This window comes from Scophthalmus maximus, chromosome 9, assembly GCF_022379125.1.
Source record: "Scophthalmus maximus strain ysfricsl-2021 chromosome 9, ASM2237912v1, whole genome shotgun sequence".
Classification (NCBI taxonomy): domain Eukaryota; kingdom Metazoa; phylum Chordata; class Actinopteri; order Pleuronectiformes; family Scophthalmidae; genus Scophthalmus; species Scophthalmus maximus.
The window spans coordinates 8,409,287-8,421,632 of record NC_061523.1 but is presented as its reverse complement, the minus strand read 5'-3'; positions in this window follow the sequence as shown (position 1 = coordinate 8,421,632).

Here is a 12,346-nt window from a genome sequence, read left to right as displayed (position 1 = left end):
AATCACAGAATTCCATTTTCACCAGGCGGCTTTTGCTTGTGTCTATTCAGTTCACTAATTTCAGGAAATGATTAAAAACCTGAGTGCAGAAAATGAAAAGCATTGGCCTCTGTTACCCTAAATCAACTCTGAGCTCGGTAAGACTCCCCGCATTCCTTCCATTTTCAAACAAACTCGTCAGTAAATCTTTACTCGTTTGTATTATGCTGTGTGTGTGTGTGTGTGTGTGTGTGTGTGTGATTGGCCAGGGAAGTTTTTGTTAGCATCAGTATAGTTTCATTTAGAGTTATATTGTTGCAAGCTCTGCAAACCTTTGACCCTTTTACACTGCTCAGTGTAAAAGATTTGGCTGTCGTGCGGGACTTGGTTCATTCGCCAGAACGGCCATTTCAGCCATGGTAACAATAGTAAATTGCAGCAGCAGAACCAATGAATGGGTTGCAGTTTCTTTATTAGCACTCAACGTGTGTTACTGCAGGCTACTGCAAATGGAGAACCTGTCGGTTATGAAAGGAGAACGTGAATGTTCTTTATTCTTGCTTCAACCTGTGTTTATTGCTTCAACAAAATAAAAGGGCATAAAGTTTTGCTCTGTTTTTACAAATGGCTACTGTAAACATTGGACAAGCTTCAAACTGCCTTTACTATATAGCGTACAGTTGCAACCGATGCTTCCAGGTATCACCATAAGTATCGCAACAGGCTCTTCTGTGTGTGGTAGAGAGACGCCTCATTATGCCAGTTATTAATTTAACTTGGCTTATTGTGTTTGCATATGCATAAACAGTTTTTTTAAATACAAAAGGTTGGGGAAAAATTGTATTGTTGAACATCTGTCTCTTTTATCACAAGATGCCATCGCTGTTATCTTGTAATGTAATTAAGATTTAAAGAATACTCTGGCAATTACCTGTCTAATGGGGCGTTCATCAGCCCTCATTCTCCAAGCTGTCTGTCTTGCTGGCTGGCTCACGGAGAAGGCAGGCAGATGCATATGTAATTGCTGCCAATAGACAAGACGGAGAAGTGGCCTCGACGTGACAACAGTAATTCCGCAAGAAGTCTCCAGGCCCCCACGATGACTCCGGGCATTTGACTCTCTCCACTTTCTTGTCCTTGTGGAGTCGATCAAACTTATTGGAGGAGAAATATATTTCCCAGGTTGCAGAAGTTCTCGATCACCTCCCTCGCCAATAAGCCGGTGACCCGCTTCCTGTGTCTGTCACTCGAGCTTGATTGGTGAAAGGGGGGGGCAGCACCAGGAGCAGTGGGAGTGTAACCACATGGAACAATTCATATTCAGTGGTGCAGTGAAGTGAGGGGGTTACCTTTTCTATCACTGGTGACACCTGAAAGACACCCTGCAGCATTGCCCCGACAACAGTTATGAACCCACTTGCCTCCCTGGGTACAAGGTCAGGGTTGAGTGACATCTTGTCTCTCCGTCTCTTTGCTCCAGTGGGCGGTGCAGACTGATTATGGCACAGGGGTATGTATGTTTGTGTGTATGTGTGTGTGCGTGTGTGCGTGTGCGTGCGTGCGTGCGTGCGTGCGTGTGTGCGTGTGTGCGTGTGCGTGTGTGTGTGTGTGTGTGTGTGTGTGTGTGTGTGTGTGTGTGTGTGTGTGTGTGTGTGTGTGTGTGTGTGTGTGTGTGTGTGTGTGTGTGTGTGTGTGTGTGTGTGTGTGTGTGTGTGTGTGTGTGTGTGTTTGAGTGTGTTAGGAGCAAAGGTTGATGGGGGTATTTAAAACGGTTAGGGGGTTGGTTAAATAAATGGGAAAGGGCACGGGAGGTGAAGGGAGTGATTAGATGGGCCTGCACAGGCTGAATTGGTTTTCTCTCAGCGTAATAGAAGCAGATCCGCCTCTGTTTGATATTCTGCTGCTATAGATCGCCGCTTATTTAAAATGGTGAGAATGCGTTTGGACATCAATAGCAGTGGTAGTATCATCCATCCAAATGGGGCTAAATCCACCCAAAAACACTCTCGCAAGGTCATGTGCCTTCTAGTGTGCGTTATAAATTGATTATCTTTTTTAAGTGTATCTTGGAGTGTTGCTTTTTTTTACTGCAGTAATAATTACTGTAAGCCTGCATATTTTGTTAGCATGTAAACGGTCCAGATGATGGCCCAGCACTCCTTACACACCTTAGATAGAGCTGGGGTTTGTGGGAAAGTATAAATGGAAAATCCGTGTTTGTGTTTAGAAAATGGTGTCTTTTAACTGTGAAATAGGATGACATTAAATATGTAGGGTGATATGACCGTCCATGTGATAATGAGTTTCTGTCATTAGGCTCCCTATACGAACCTGCCCTGACATTCCCTTTGTTATTGATGGCACGTGCATTGTATGAAGAGCATTGGTGCTCGTCACCTGGCTGTTCATGCAATACATTTATGTTTAACATTTCTTCTTTGCTCATTTAGATGGCATTAAATTTTACATTCATTTGCTGATGCTTTTTGTCCAAAGCCACATACAATCATCGAGGCAGGTAGCATTAAGGGCCTAGCTTGCCTAAGGGCCCACACTAGGACTACCTGGAATCGAACCCCAATGATGATGCGGGGGAAAAAGGAAAGATATTTCCTGCATTCAAATCAGTTTTTTGTTTCCCTAAATATATTTCTCCTCAAATCGGGATGCAGATCATGTATGAACCGCCACACTCTGATGGATGTAATTTAGAGTAGAGCATGCATGGTTGTTGAATTTACAGAGCCCATTAATCTATATCGGATTTCAAAGTGACCTTATCCTGACGGATTGTACATTATCCACTTTTCAATTGTAAATAGTGTACATTTGTTCCTTAAAAAACAAATGTATACATAATGGTCTGGGATGTCTCTGAATCATGACAATCAGAAGATCTCCTCCACTGGTTTGAAAGAAAACGGTACGTGTGCGTACTACATTGTGCATATTTAGGCACTTCCCGTGTGTGGGTATTTTTATTTTATATTTATAATGCACCAAGAAACAGAAATGCCTACAATGTTCATTTTATTACATATTACATATATACATATTAAATATTTAAATTTAAATAATTCTACATTATTCTGTCTGACAGGGAGACTTACTGTATAATTATTCTAATTACTATTTATAGCGGTTTTAACTGTTTTATTTGACTTGCATTACTTCCTCGTTCCTAGCACTTGCTCTGCCTTAGATTATTTAAGTGCCTGAAGAATTTTTCATTTATTTTTATTAATGAAAAATTCTTCAGCTTCTCCTTATTGTGACAATCAAAACAACCCTGAAACAGTGCTTGTATAGTTTCTTTTATCATGGATTATGGGAAAGCCAAATGAAAAAAAGCAGAAAAATGCAGAGACAACTTCTTGTCTCAGGATGTTGAGGAAGTCTAATAGTTTAATCAGTTTTGAATGTTGTGTTCAGGGGGCCCTTGTCTGTTTAGTATTTGTTTTGATGTGTCACTGGGGAAAACGCCCCCGCACATATTCATCAAAGTACTTGGACTATTACACCAGGCCCTCCAGCTTGAATGGGCATTACACATGTGATGTCAAATGCCAGCGATGATGAAGGACATTTTATTCTAAACGTTTAATTGTCTCACTGTTCGAATACTCAAAGAGATTGTGCAAGAAATTGTCTATTCTGCAGACAGAACCACACCGACTTTTGTGGAGGAGCAAATGGCTTGTCATTTTATATTTTCTCAAATTATTTCTCGTTAAATTAAGACTTTATTCTTTTAATATTATGACTTTTTCCACATTTAAGTTTTTATTCTGAAATAATTCCCAAAAATCTCCAAATTCTTTTTCTCTCCAATGTGGCCCGAATACTCCGTCGCACTGAAATATTATCTTAGCGAACCTAGTTTTATATTGCAGTGGTTAAAACTAAAAGGAGCTAGACTCTAATTAGAAAATGTACTTCTTGATTGTTTAAGATATTGATTTACATAATCTCACAGAGCCGTATTCCTTCCCAGTGATGGAAAATGTTTTGCCCGTGCCATTGCTGTTGTGTAGCCTTGCCTGTGTGTGCGTTTGTGTGTGCCGAAGCACAGAGAATTCAGTTTTGTCCGTATGGATTGTTCGGTCGGTGGTGGTTGATTAATTTAGGGCGGGCTCTGTGGCACATCAGGTTAGTGGTTGTCGGATTATAGCCATTAATTGATTGATTCGTTTTTATTAGCCATGTAATGACATTACCTATTGGCAATCCAGGCAGACTGGATCTGATCAATAAACACTGCTAGTGGGATAGAGTTCCAACAACCATCTGTGTTTTTACGTTGCTCTTGTTGTTAACCCTGTGTGTGTGTGTGTGTGTGTGTGTGTGTGTGTGTGTGTGTGTGTGTGTGTGTGTGTGTGTGTGTGTGTGTGTGTGTGTGTGTGTGTGTGTGTGTGTGTGTGTGTGTGTGTGTGTGCGTGTGTGCGCGCATGCGTGCGCGCGTGCGTGCGCGCGTGCGTGTGCGCGTGCGTGTGCGCGTGCAACGTTTGAACCCCACTGTGTGTGTGAGTTTTGATGGTTGTGCACAATGAATATATCACAAAACATGTTTATTTCAACTTTCTTTTAGCTCCCCTTTAAAAGAAAATAAATGTCACAGACCCCAGGGTGGGCATCTGGTTGAGTACATCTGTCATCGTATTTTATCACCTCTCTATTAAACGTCAGAGGAGGCATTTGTTTGGCCATTGAACGCCCCATGCTGTTTTCTTAATTGGGAACAGCATGTAGCCAGTAACTCAACAGCACTGGTGTGTGTTGTATTTCTAAGCAGCACCTAAGTTAATAGTAGCAGATCCTCCCCTGTCATTCTCCAGGCGCTCGGCTCCCTTCCTTTTTGCTGCGGGCGTCTGCTAATAGGGACCTTGCTCGAGGCGCTTCACCTCACACCCGGCATCACAACACAAATGAACTTTCTCGTCAGTCCTGCCGCAGTCTTTGAGGGATATCCGGTTGCCTGTAGAATATCAGATGTGACTTGTAGCTCGTCGTATTGAAAACTAACGGGTTAGAAATGCAGAGAGATGAGATGACTGAGTGCTTTTCCACTCTGTAGGCCATGCAGAGGACATTATCAGCCGCGGCATGCTGGTTCAGTGTCTCTTCCAACAGTCTGACCTAGTTAACCAAATGACTCTCGCGCGCACACAAACGCAGCTCTCAGGCGGGTTTTTGCAGGGGATAAGCAAAGTGTCACTCCCTCAGCAGAGTCTTGTGGTTCTAGTGTAAGGCAAGATAGCGACAGTTCAAGGAGACTAACGGAAAGAAGGAAACATTGGCTCTGAGGACCCTATTTTCCGTGTGTGTGTGTGTGTGTGTGTGTGTGTGTGTGTGTGTGTGTGTGTGTGTGTGTGTGTGTGTGTGTGTGTGTGTGTGTGTGTGTGTGTGTGTGTGTGTGTGTGTGTGTGTGTGTGTGTGTGTGTGTGTGTGTGTGTGTGTGTGTGTGTGTGTGTGTGTGTGTGTGTGTGTGTGTGTGTGTGTGAGATGCACATGCTGGCTGACTCTCCTCCTCTCTCAGTGGCAGAGCTGCTCTCCAGCACACATAGCTCACTGTTCCTCCCAGTTCTGCCACCACTCAATCAGCTGAGTCTTGCACTCGCTACCCCCCACTAAGATCCCCCCCCCCCCCCCCCCCCCCCCACCACCACCACCACCACCACCCTCTCACCCCTGCTACAGTGTCTTTCTCTCTTGCCCGGACTCTCGCGTTGACTCTAGCTTTCACAGGACTAATCTTTTCCATCTCTTTCACCAGTTTAGGTGCAAGTTTTACATTTAGCTTTTTGTTTGGCTGTTTCTCATCCTCTCACAAATGAAAACGACAATGAAACATGGGAAAAAAAAACAATTACTTGATTGGTTTTTTAGTTGGTTTTTTTTTTACAGCTGTCCTTTGCCTATCTGTACTAGTGGCCAGCTTTTTTTAAATTTATTTTTTTAATGCGCCATTGGGTTATAAAGGAGCCATAGGCTATATTTTTTCTCCTGCACCATTTTGGCTGGCAGAAGATAAGTGCTCCACATCCAACACCGGCTGGGAAAAACAAGGATCATATATTTATCACAGAGTACTTTAAATATGATTTCTGTTCCGCACTGCAACTAAAGGGGTTTTTGAACAGTGTGTGTGTGCCTGTGTTGGAGGTCTAGCACATTTCTCCGAGATGGTCCAAAGGATATAGTGTTGGAGCAACCTGCCCCCAGCTGTCATGCATGACTCTGTAACGTGTAACGGGAATAAACGGCCTGTTTATGGGTCCGGCTTCATGCAAACAGAGGGGCCATGCCCTCAAGGCTAATCTGCCTGAAATTTACATTAATGGCGAGTGTATGGAACTCGGGGATAGAGGCTGCTGGCAGAATTGTTGCCCTAGGCGCCATAACTTGCATCTGGCAGTGATTTGTTTTTGTTTCAAATTCATCTCACCTACTCATTAAATTTTCCATAACTATGCACTAGCTCTTTTTTTTTCTTTTCATTCATCCAGACTGTTTTTTTGTCTAGTTCTGGGACAGAGGGCGCATTGCGTAAGCGTTAAGTACAGGGCCTCGTGCCATGGAGGGAGCAGGCTCTGGAGGTGTAAGGCTGAAGTGAATGGCTGAGGCAGATGCCTGCAGCTGGGGCACTACGCCATCATCTTTGGCCGGGCCTTGTGTCGGCGTTGTGGCAGTGTTTGCCATGACGCACAGCCCGGGGATACAGTGTAGCAGTGGCTCTCGCTCCTGTCCGCTCCCCTGTCCTCCATGCCGTGAGAAACTCCACTGCCCTGGAGCTGGGAGCCATGGCATTGACAACAGCCGGCCTAGCCGCGTCTTCCCTTGTCCCACCAACCGGCTGTTGGCGACTCCATGTGTGAAGAGACAAAAGTGTTCCTTTTTTGTGTCTTGATCAAACAAAAAAATGACCACATAGTGCCTTGCTTTATTTATTTTTCTATCTCAATGGGAGATAATTTATTTTGAGATATGAGGGTTCAACCTATATTCAATGCCGAGTGTACTCCTTAACCATATATCAATATCACAAATGACAGGGGTCTGGAGAATCCACGGCGACAGGTTCACATTGCCAGCTTGCTGTTCAAAAGCAATCCCTTCAAGAGTGAGACGGGCAAACCGGTCCATTCCCCAAAAAGACATGTTATCCATCAGCCAACTGATTCGCCAGAGATTTGGAAGAGAACGCGTTCCCCTTCTCACAACAGCTGCATGATACTGACAGTGTGCTGGCTTGGTTATGCCAGTATTTTCAGCCATGCTGTCTGATCAATTTCTTCATTTCCAAAGGGAAGCAATTAAAATCTGATAGCCATAATCTCTTTGTTATTTGGTCACCGCTGTTTTCGCTCAAACTTTCATTCATCGGGGACCCACAAAAATCCTTTCTCCAGCATTATCCTGCTTTGTATTCATACGTGCTGTTTGCTCTTGGGTGTTGCCTCGTATGACCCCAATGCCAAGAGCAAAGCCAGCAACCTCATCGCCTGTGTGTCAGTACTTTCTGAGTTCCCCAACCTGTTTCTGGCTCTCAGTCCCAAAACTGTTTAGTTGTTCCAACCAAAAACACGAAGGAAGTGAATCTATTAAAAAGTCACAAATGCATTAAAAAAAGGTTAAATAACTACCAAAACAGCTGGGACCATGGGCTGTTATTTTCACAATGAGAAGAGTTAAATCTATATTTCTTGAGCAAAATCTTCTGATGGGATTTGTTGCTATTTCCAAGAGTATTTAGGACGCTGTGCTTGGGATCGGCTCAAAGTAATCTACAGTGCCCATGTTCAATTTAGAAAGAATGCCATTGCAGCAATTAAATATCAAGTGCAAGACACAGACAATATTTGTTTGTATGCATTAAGAAAAATATTGAATATTGCCACTTTAATCCTGTGGTTATTTGAGCAGTATACTTTGCAACATGCCAGTATAAATATGTATGTGTATAAATATAAACACATACATATATGACTGATGAAAGCAATTTTTTTAAATGGTTAAGTGTTAAATGGATCCGTGAAACGATGACTTTATTATCGAGGGGAGGGCAGAACTAAAAACGGTCTCCTGACACATGCTTTAATAGGTAGTGGTAACAGCCAAAGGTGTAAATTCACTCGCGTTGCAATGTGCTGCACGAGCTTCTCCCTGATTATATATCCCCCTCCTTCCAGCGCAGTTTCGGCTTTAATTTAAATAAAGTGGTCAGATTTATGCATTTTGAATAAAGAACATCAGTTTGCATTAGCCCTGCCCAGAATTCCACGCGGCCACACTCGATGTTACGCGCCGACACCCAGTGCACAGACACGGGCACATAAGCCTGTGATGAAATGAACTCTCCAAGAAGCACACAAATGAGTCACAGGGTAACAGAGGAACTTACGTGGAAGTCATTTGATAGCACATGATCAAAGGGGAAGGAATATTAACCGATGCAACTGTGTTAAAATTTGCTTTAAATACTAAGGTTAGCGGACTAGTTTACCTCTACAAATTAAATGAAGGCTACCCTTCCGTAATTTATGGGGTACATATTTTATTTAGGTGACCATACCCTCATGATTCTAGTGATTAAAAATCTTACAGTGCAGTTTGCTGTATCGTTTTTCTTCTCGACAATCTGCGTGGTCTCTCTTGTGGACCGGTTTTTTGTTTCTCATTAAATTCACTTTTACCAGACATCCAGTTACCGCCAAGCTCGACTATCCGACCTAAACGTCCCGTCTTTATTGAGCATTCCTCCTCTTCAGATCCAACAAGCCGCATACAGTACACCCCCCGCCCTTATTTCCAGTGTCCTGAATACATTCACGATGCCAGCCATTGACCTCAGAGTACCCACTTATCTTCCCTGTTACCCACCGTCACCCCACAGTCCAGCCGGCCGAGACCCCGTAGCCCCCTCCTTTGTCCCACATCCGTGTCAGCAGGATGCAACACTCTCCCCTTACAACCATGGGGTCCATTTGGGCTTGCTCCAGTTAACCACAAAAAAGAAACCATCTGATGCAAACGCTCCTTGGACACAGACAAACGCATGTAAACGTGAGTGTTTGTCATCCTTTCTTTACATTACAGACAACATGTGTCTGCTATCGGTTCATTCACATATAGACTTTGTGCTGGTCGACCTGTGTGCTTTATAAACGGTAAGTAGCACAGCGCCTATATTGTCCTTTTGGCATTCTCAGTAAACTAAAAGGCCTGCTAATGCTTTCTGCCCTGTCAACCATCTATTTAACGCTCCGAGGCACAGGAGCGATGCATAAAGAAATGCCCTCTGGTGCAATGCAGAGCACACATGCACAGAAAGGTGCACTACAGACATCGTTGTCTTCTCTTTCATATACAGATTTACTGATCTAAACAAAATCATTCTACACAAAAAGGCATTCGCAAGCTGTAAAAAAGCCTGACGTCCGACCTCCAAGATACATCCCATTTGTATATGCTCCGAGATGCACAGATACACATGCCCCTAGGGCAAAGACGGTTCACCACAAACACACGCCAAAATGGGAAACAATAGCTCAAAACAATATTTTCACCTCGACCTCTCCATTTGTCATCGTCTGAATTCCTCTGTTCATCTCATTTCTATCGATCTGCTATCTCAGGTCCAAGTGTCAGAAGTGAACTTGTCACCTGGGGACAATGGGAGGCGCACGCTCACGCAGCAGTTGGCCGTCTAATTCAAAGCAATGAACAGGCTTTTGTGTCCGGGATGGCCCGCGCACACGGCAGGCTTCCCGAGCTCGTGATTTGTGCTTTCCACGGCAAGGACTCGCTTAGCGGCGCTGTCCGAGGTCCTGGCCGACTGAGGCGGCGCGTGGAGCTCTCCACGGTTCTGAAACCTGCTCGGGCTTCTGCATGCTGTGTGGTGGCAAACGCGCTGAGCTTTGTTTCAGGCTAAAAATACTGACGGTACTGGGTTGAACATCACAAACTCTACTTGTGGCTCTCCAGCAGCCAACATTTTGTAAACAAACCCCAATATATTAGTTCCAATGCATTTCATTCTCTGCAGCCCATCGCACATAGTACCTTTATTTTAAGTTTGGCTGCTATAGCAGTCGTCTCGAACGTGTTTTTCTTAGTTGTTTTTTTAATCTTTGCAAGAAGCAAAGTTATAGTTCATGCGTGAAGGGCAGGGCGATGTTGTACAGCTGGGTCAGGGACAGAATTTCCACAGTGCAGCCTGAGTCATGACGCTTGTGGCAGACCCACCGTTTAATGTGATTTCTCCGACTTCTCCGTACTTAGCAATGTGGGACACAGTTCAAGAGCCCAGACAGAATATATCTGGGGAGTTGTGTGTGCGTGCGTGCGTGCGTGCGTGCACAGTGGTGTGCATGACAGAGTGTGCGGGGCTGGCTGATGGAGTTGGTATATGTATGGAGGCGGTGTGTTTGTATATGTGTGTAGGTGTGTGGGTATGTGCACACGCTCACACTAAGTTAGGCGTGACGATGGATTCAAAGGGAACCCTTTGAAGTATTTTGATGTTCCCTGGCTGCTCTCTTGCCAGTTTCCTAAATAGGTCAGAGACTCTGCTCCCTGCCGTCTGCACAGCTCCAGTTGTGCTGCAGCCTGCTAGAAAGAGTCGGAAAGGGCAGGCAAAGGAAAGCCTCTCCTCAACTTCACGTCGCCGCATTTGAACCGAAAGTCAGACTGTTTTGATGGGTTTCATTTAACAGTGGGGGCTCTTTTGTGGGCTTTGTCTGCAAGGTGCTCGACAGGTGGTGGCCCTAGGACCTGGATGTTGTTGACATTTAGTCGGAGAATAAGGCAGGAGAGAGACCTGAAGAAAGGTATAGACGAACGCAACGGACAAGAAGAATGAAAGACACGGAAGGAGAACGACAGAGCCGCAGATAGGGAAGAATAGAGTTGTGAATAGAAGAGAGGAAGGAGTTTGACGGAGAGATTAAGATGGAACGAGGTAGTGGCACAGGAGAGACGTAGAATGAGAGTGAGGTACGTGAGGACTGGTATGGTCCTGCAGGCCATCTGTCCTCGGTGCTGTGTGGGTTCTGGCTCCGTGCTGCCGGTTCCATGTAGGCCAGTCATTTGCATCTTCCAGCCTGCTGCTTAATTTGGTATCTGGAGGAAGCATTTTTTTCTCAGAGACACCAACTCAGTCATGCCCATTTTGGTGTGCGTGTGTTCGTGTTAGTGTGCGCGTGTCATCTTGAATGTGCAACCATGCCTACGTGTGTGGCTCTTAATGTCGCGTTTGGAGGGGGTCTCGTCGCAGCCTCCACAGGTGCCAGGGTGACTCCAGCACGGAGCCAGACTCCGACTTGTGTGCGCCAACCCTGCGTAGCAGCTACCTTGTTGGGGCGGTGAAAGAAGGTATCGGGGTGGTCTAGACTTGGAATAACAAAGGTGTCACTTTGTCCTCGTTTTCTCTGTCTGCCTTCTCGTCCATTTGCAGTTTTAAGGAAGCACATGCGTGAGCGCGTACATAGACGCGTGCGAGAATGCAAGCACCTTTTTCCCACCATTCCCACGGACCCTGTTAGCACCTCCTCGTCTCCTCCTTCTAATAGGAGGAATAAATCAGAGTGAGTGAAGTGCTTGTTTTGGTTGCCAGTGCTGGCATGTCCAACCTTCAGAGGGGGGGGGGCGTGATTTATTGTCGAGTGGCACAAAGCGAACAGATTCTGCCACGGGAACAGGACGGACACCCCCACAGAATGTGATTTGCCTTCTGTTGGGCTGGACCGTGTAAGCAAATAAGGCAGAACCCATCCCCTCATTGCTCCAACACACACAAACACACACACACACACACACACACACACACACACACACACACACACACACCCCGTTCTTCTCGGCTGAAATACTACTGGGGACACGCCAGGGGAGATCAGAGTGGGTGCCTGGTGTATGAGGGGGGGGAAAAAGCCAGATCCCGCTTTCCCTCTGCTCAACCCAACTCAACGGCCCTAAGAGCCCCATAGTGGAACTTCTCTCAGATCAGTGCCCCCCCGCCCCTTCTGTATCTGGACTCGACCAGAAACTCCTGGTCTCCGTCTGGGCCTTCTGTGATCCCTTCCATGTCCCTGCCGTGGATAAAAGTCGTCTTACATCCTCACAGATGTTAGGCCAATTTTTCCAACACCCACGGCCCCCGCACAGGTTCGCGTCACAGTCAAAGGACGCCGTTGCACACCCACCGCATGCCACACAGAGAGACATAACACATGCTGATGGCCGCACACACGACTTGTGTGTGTGTGTGTGTGTGTGTGTGTGTGTGTGTCGCTGCATATCAAAGTCTGTACGCATCCCCACAGACTCCTAACTTAACATTAGAAAGACACACTCTCACAAGCACCCA